This window comes from Acinonyx jubatus, chromosome A1, assembly GCF_027475565.1.
Source record: "Acinonyx jubatus isolate Ajub_Pintada_27869175 chromosome A1, VMU_Ajub_asm_v1.0, whole genome shotgun sequence".
In the NCBI taxonomy this organism is placed as follows: Eukaryota; Metazoa; Chordata; class Mammalia; order Carnivora; family Felidae; genus Acinonyx; species Acinonyx jubatus.
This window is the reverse complement of record NC_069380.1, coordinates 219,101,370-219,109,309: the sequence shown is the minus strand read 5'-3', so window position 1 is coordinate 219,109,309 and position 7,940 is coordinate 219,101,370.

Genomic DNA, 7,940 nt, shown 5'->3' with positions numbered 1-7,940 from the left:
TTTTTTTGGTGATTACATTTCACAAATACACATCACTTTAATTGCAGCTTTTGTGATACCCAATGTTTTGGTTAATTTGATTTGCAAAGCAGCACACAATTCTAACAGCAGTGTATTATCTCTGCTGGAGAACTTTTGAAATAGAAAAGCCTATTTATGGCATTCATTACTGCCTAGACATCTTTTATGCGATAAGCTGTTACAACACGTATGACATGTATGAACCTACTGATTTTGCAGACATAGATTTACAGGCTATTGGAAAATTTAGTAATAGCTTTTCAAAAACCGTAGTTAATATAGTTATTAAAAGGGAACAAGAAGTAGGAGGCCTGGGTGGCTCAGTTGATTAAGCATCTGACTTTGGTTCAGGTCATGATCTCGCGGTTCGTGAGTTCGAGCCCTGCGTTGGGCTCTGGGCTGATGGCTCAGAGCCTGGAGCCTGCTTCGGATTGTGTCTCCGTCTTTCTCTGCCCCTCCCCTGCTCATGGTCTGTCTCTCAAAAGTAAATGTTAAAAATTTTTTTTAAAAAAGAGGGAACAAGAAGAGACCACTTTAGATGTTAGATTGACCAACCTCTTCTTTAGTTTGTCTTATAGTTGAATGTAGACAAGGTGGCCCTATCATGAAGAACTATTTATATAGTTGAGGTTCACTTCAGTAGACACAGTAGGAGGGAAAATGTCAGGACAAAGTTACAATTCAAGAAAAAAAAATCTTTCAAAATGCTCATAAGAAACACTCAAGTTGATAGGGGTCTGTCCAAGTGTTGTATATAACCTTTCATAACTTGGAACCCCAACACCACACGTGCACAGAGTAAAAGATAGTCATCCTTACTGATTTTACCTGCTGATGCCAGTAGGATGCAGTGCTGTGATTTTCTTGACCTCCGTGTTCTAAAGCAGGCCCCGTCTGGCATGCAACCTAAGAAGTAAAAAAGATATTTCCTAAGTTTCACGGAAGACATAAAGAAATGTTTAACAAAGGGTGATGTCAATGGTGGTAGAGGTTAGTGCCACTCCCAAAGTATTTGCTCACTACAACAGTTTGCAACCTTATTTGCCAATGTCACAGTTTTACGGATGGGTCTTTTCTATACGTATGGTTTGAGAGTGAGAAGGGAGACGCAAGAAAGCAGAATCAGTGTGGAGACCACAGTGGTAGAGTGGCTTGTTGGAATTCTGAGTTTGGCCACATCACAAATGTTCAGGTTTAAAGTTAGGAGAGAATGAGAACTCAAAAAATGTTAAGCTTGTTTGTGTGTTGGTTTTTAAGCCACATCGGCTTTTAGGCTGGACAAAAGACATATACAAAATAAATTATAGACCTGAGTGGGTTCAGTGACATTTCCTATTGAAGGCTTTTTCATCTTTCAGTGGTTTCAGCAGCCCTGTGGATCAGAGAAGCCACCAGTCCTTGGTAGCCTAGAGACCCAAGTCTGCGGCCTGTTTATAGTTTTTAAAGGGCTTTGCAGGTAGAAAACAGGAGTACATCAACCCTCAATGTTTTGTTCTATTGCTTTATGTGTAAGTTTATGCTGTACACATCATAGTTTTTCTAAATTGTATTTCCTATGATATCTTTGAATTTAAATAAGGCTTTAATACAGCCATGCTGACCCTAGCTACACAGGACACAAGGTTGTATACCTAATCATTAGAACTTAACAGAATTTGCTAGAATTTGAGATGGATTAAAGTTGGGGGCTCATTCATTAGAGGTAAACTACATGTACTGTAATACGTCATGCTATTCTGATTTCCACCCATACTCTCTGTAGCCAAAAGTTAATCCTGACACTGCTTGTAATGAAATATTTGTATTTATCATTTACTTGTGACAAGATGTCTCCTCAGAGACAAAATTAAAAGATCAAAGAAAAATGTCTTATAAAATGTGTTTGGCTTTGGTAATTATATGCTCTGTTTATTTGACTGCCTCTAAACTATATAAGTTATTTTGTTTGTAGCAAGATACATAATTTTTATGCAACAATTTGCCCATCAGGATTCCTGTAATAGTTGTCAGATATCAGTAGGTGTAAGCCTGTTGGCCTCCACTGTGAAGATAATGTTTCTTATATTAAAATGCACCTACAATTGTTAGTAATTCCAAGGACATTTTTAAATAAGAGAAGTATCTGAGAAAGATAGTTTAAGGGAGGTACTCTTTTGACCAAAAAAAGATATTAGTGAGAAATTTATTTGCAGAAGATATTTTTTGTATTATAAATAAAAATAAATTGTTCTATATTTGTTGTAAATTAATCTACACATCATTTTACATAGTTTTTCTGTATTTTTAGAAAACGCGCCACTTTAAAAAATCACGAAGTTTATTTACTTTAAAATAATATGAATATAAAATCAATTAAATATTTTAAAATATATATTTAAATGTTGATAAATAGATATGTATTTATCTTAAACTTTTTCTTGTGACATTATTTCGTGATAGAATTTTAGTGGAGTAAAATTTGAAGTTTAAAAATTTCATTGGCATTTTAGAATAATTCAGTGGTTTTATCTATACTTTTCTTCTGAGGTGACTGGGGGGCTCATTTGGTTAAGCTACCAACTCTTGACTTTGGTTCAGGTCATGATCTCATGTTTGGAAAGTTTGAGCCCCCATAGGGATTGTGTCTCCTCCTCTCTCTGCCCTGCTTACTCTCTATTTCCCTCTCAAAATACATAGAAATAAACTTATAATAATTTTATATAATATATCAAACTATATATTAATTTTATATTTTATATGTAATTTTATATTTATATATATATTTATATAGCTAACCCAAATATTAATAGAACTCGAGATTTACCTCTGGCTTTCTACTGATCACACATATTTTTTTAATTTACTTTTTTCAATATTTTATTTTAGTTACTTATTATCAAATTTATTTGATAGTTCTACATGGCTAATTTTAAGCATTAAATAGTTCTATAAGATTTATTTAAAAATAGGAATTTTCTACTTCAATTCATTTGTATCACTCAGCTTTCCACATTTAAACCCTATTCACAAATATGGTTTGATTATAAGAGATAATTCATCTTGCAGTTTCTGAATAATATTCTGTTAAGGAACTGCCTGCTGCTCCATTCTGTATACTTTTCCTTGAGTTAATTATAATGATTAATCTCTCCTTCATGATGTAATTCAAATAGAGTATGTACACCTCAAAGGTAAGTTTCATGATGATGCTTATAATCAGTAATTTGTCATTCTTTTTTTAAAATCTTGGCACTTTTTATGGTAGCTGGAATTCAGACTGATCTTAAAAATGTTTATGTATTAACTAAATCAAATATTTATAAAACTTAAAAAATGAAGTGTTTAGTCACTTTGAGTTTTAGATATTTTTGAATTATATATGCTATGAACTTAGGATATAAGTAAAATAAGAGAAAGACAAATACCATATGATTTCACTCATATGTGGAATTTAAGAAACAACAAATGAGCAAAGAGGCAGGGGGAAGGAAAGAGGGAAAGACAAACCAAGAAACAAGCTCATTTTTTTTAATATTTTTTGAGTGGCATTATATGGAAGTGTTGAATCACTATAGTACACCTGAAACTAATATTACACGGTGTTCACTAACTAGAATTTAAATAAAAACTTTTAAAGAATTATTCTTACATATAAGCAATACCAGACCTAAGATAATAGAAGTCCAGAAGCGTCAATATATTTAATTTTACACATAGACAATATTGGCAGTGTATAATGATAATTATACATTGAACACATCTTGTTTTGTGCTTAAGCTTGGTTGTTTCAAAAACCTGTCAATAGGAGGCTATGTTGCCTGCCTGCTGTTGGAGTTTTAAAAATTCATAGCGCATCAGAAACTGTCATGAATACCTAGTTGTGGCAATAATATTTTTATTTAAGATGTCATAACTTTCAAAATGCTCGACAATAAGTGCCTGAACATGATAAAGGCAAATTGCTCACTCGTACCTGCACGTCTGTTTTCTTCCTTGGGCAGTCATTCCTCTCACAAACAGCAGCCTCTTCACATAAATAAAATAGAAGAGTGAATGTCACTGTTGAGTCCAAAGTTCTGTCCAGGTGATGGAGATCACTTACAGAAGAAGAAAGTAGGTATGCAGAGACATGATCAGTTGGCACAATTTTTGATTCGACCAATAAGAAGAGTTACATTTTTTATCCAAAAACAATTTTCTCCCTTCCTCCTTACATATCTTTCTATTTTTCTATTATTTATCTATCTATCATCTATCTAATGATATCTATCTTCTATCATCTTTATTTAATTATTTCCATCACGCATCAACCCCTCTCAAACCATCCCCAATATTCTTCTAGGTAGAGTATCAGTCCCAAATAAATTTATTTCTGTCTTCATAGAATATTTCTTTCACCTAACTTGCAATTTTTCATATTGCATCTTAACCAAAAACTGAGGCAAACATCATCAAAGTAACCAAACTTCAATCAAATTCTGCTTATACTCAGGTGACCCTTCTAATTCATGTGGTTCACTCCAGAGTCTCGCTCACTTAATTTCCTTGGTGACATTAAACAAACTTTGTGTAGTTTCTTCCACTCTGTTTCATGTATTTCTCTCAAGTTTCCATTAACTTATATGCATTTTTAAAATAATAAATGTAAACAAATTTTTGCTAAATACCTTCATTTCTCTTTTTCCTTTCAATGCAATACATTCCTCATCGTAGAAAAATTGCCAAGTCAAATCTTAAAGTCTCTCTCTGACATAAGCAAGTGGTGTAGTGGGGAGGCAAAACTACCCTCTTCTCATCATAGGAAAAAAAAATCAGCAACAGGGGGAGTGGAAAGAAGGAATGCGATCAGAGGGCAGAAATCTTTCCCTAGTCAACTTTAGTTCACTAAAGGCAGAGGTTCTTATCTATATTGGTCATTTTTGCATCATTAAATAATGCATGTTCCATGAAATGCAATCATCTGACAAATGTGAACTTATTGATTATTTGCTATGTGCCAAATTTTGCTCCAGGTGGTAAAAATTAGGCAATAAGCAATACAAATCTTGACCTTAGGGATCTTATATAAAAGAGGCACTAAAGAAATGTGTGAAAGAATGAATGCCTTGACATTAGGTGTGAACAGAGTTTTAAGTGTAGTAATCGGATGTCACTAGGAATGTCATATCTCATTTGATGGTAAGTGACAGAAATCCAACTACAGAGGAAAATGTAAGGGAAATGTACTGAACACATGGAGGACAGGTGGTATAGTCTGAGGGAGTGCTAGATAAGCAAATGTCAAAGAGCATGAATATTACTGGGCCCAAAAGACAAGAGGTCATAAAAGAAAAATGCTGCCATTCTTTTGAGAGGGTTTCTGTGGACATTTCCTGAACCTTCTGTATCAAGATTTATCTGTATGGATGCTGTAAGGTAACATCTTACGGGTATACAGCATTCATAGATGTTGTAAGGTAGCTGATATTTAAATCACATTTTCAACAGACTATAAAGTAACCAAGGCCTTGTGTTCTGGGATAAGAAGGGAAAGAGGGAAGCTTCCTAACATAAGAAACTATACCTTTTGTTAATTTCTCCAATAAAATGTATGTTTGTTTTAATTTCAAAACAAAGAAAACCTAAAAACTAAATATATGTGGACTTGTGTTTACCCCAAATTTGGCTAAAGGCATTTTGTTTACATTTTTAATATTTATTAAGATTTTCTTTTGTCCTTGTACAAACCTGTTACTAAAAATCTGCTACTACAAACCTGCTTCTAATTTTTTCTTACAATTTGGAATAAATTTTCCATGAGAGCTGATACTTTCTTTTATGGGACATTTCTAGTACTCAGAATAGTATTTGATAAGTACCAAGTAAATATTTGCCCCACCTATACGTGAATAAACACACAGACCATTGTAACAGACCATAGTTAACAAATATCATTTGTTACAGGTGGTGAAAATAACACCACTTCTTTTTTTGTATCTACTATATGTTTGTCACTGTGCCGTGTTTTAGATATATTATTTCATTATCTCTACTCCCTACCACCTTGATGAGGAGTTACGAATTTGCATATTCTAAAGAAGAATACTAGCCCTTAAAAAAGCTTATTAAATGGGGTATGGTCTTGAGAAATTGATACAAATTTCGTGATCACACATAAATTTAGTTTTGAAGCCTATACTTTAACGCTGCAACATGCAAATGCCATCTGGGTTACTTTACTATCTACATGACACCAGTTTCAGAAATGAATACGTGGGCTGCACTCATGATAAAACTATAGGAACCAGAAGCAAATGCAACGTCTTGAAATCTTTTGATTAAAATTCGAAACGCAGGTATGTTTCTTATGTATTGAATGGCACAAATCATCTATAAAATTTTGTAGGTGTTTATGTACATTTTATATTAGAGAAAGTACATATCAGTTTCCTTCTTTACAACTGAATGTTTGAAATGTTTCCAGCCTAAAACAAGTTAATAAGGACCTCTGAAAGCAATATATCAAGATAGAAAAGTAAATTTCCATAAATACTTACATTTTTCTCTGGTTTTACTTCTCATGCCCCAAACATCCCTCTTATCTGAAAAATCCACTAAAATTTTAGGTGAAATTTTGGAATCCAAGAGAATGCTAAATGCTATGCCCTGGATCCCATGGAGCACCCAAGGAGAACTTTTTTTTTTTTTCCTTTAAAGGAAAGTTCTGATCTTCTCTAGGTCAGCATTTTAGCTTTGAAAGTTTTGGCTTAGATTTTAGCTTATTTATCATTCTTTCTTTCTTGGTAGTAAACCAGAAACAAATTTTAGCTTTATCTTCCAGAACATTTTAAATGATCTGAATTTTTTTTTTTGAATGAAGCAACAATCAAACTTCATGAGTTAAAACAAAGATGGCATATGATTTTCTTTAAATGTGATTTTGGCTTTCATAACTCACCCTGTGTAGCAGCTAGCAATAATTCTGAATTACTGTAAAATACATTTGGCTATATTAATTAGATAGACATTCCTGAAGCCTGAAATAATTAATTAAATTATACCATGGTTCAGTCAATACAAATCTATAAATATGTCCCTGCATTCTTCTCTAATCATAGATCAAAATGTATTTAGCATATTTGGACATAAGATTTAGACATAGAACTACTTATGTAGTAAACGATTATGTTTATTTCAAACACTATGTCCATATGTGAATACTTATATTTTGCAATAATTATTAACCATTTATGAAGATTTATGCACTGGTTACTTAATGTTTATTTATTTATGTTGAGAAAGAGAGAGAGAGCTGGATAGGATCAGAGAGAGAAGGACAGAATCCCAGGCAAGCTTCATGCTCAGCGCAGAGGCTGACAAGGGACCTGATCTCACGCCCTGAGCTGAAATCAAGAGTTGAATGTTTAAACTGACTGAGCCATCCATCCAGTGTCCTTATGAACTGTTTCTTAAAATTTTGTCTTAATATTATGACAGGTTGTAGCTCTGTAACTCTTTGAGTTTATATGTTTGATCAATAATAAGAATAATATCTCGGGGCACCTGGGTGGCTCAGTCAGTTAAGTGTCCGACTTTGGCTCAGGTCATGACCTTGGGGCTGGTGGGTTCGAGCCCTGTGTCAGGCTCTGTGCTGACAAGGTAGGAGCCTGGAGCCTGCTTCAGATTCTGTGTCTCCCTCTCTCTCTCTGTCCCTCCCCCACTCAAGTTCTGTCTCTGTCTCTCTCAAAAATAAATAAACATTAAATTTTTTTAATAAAAAAGAATAATATCTCAATGGGAGTCAATATATATGTTCAGGGATTATTTAAACACTATGATTCTTATAGAACCAGAAATAAAATTTATTTTATTCAAAGTTTGTAGAAAGTGTAGTAATGTTCTACATAAGTATTTTGTTTCAAAGTTTAAATGATTGGTTGTGGATTAAAAGTGGAAAGTCT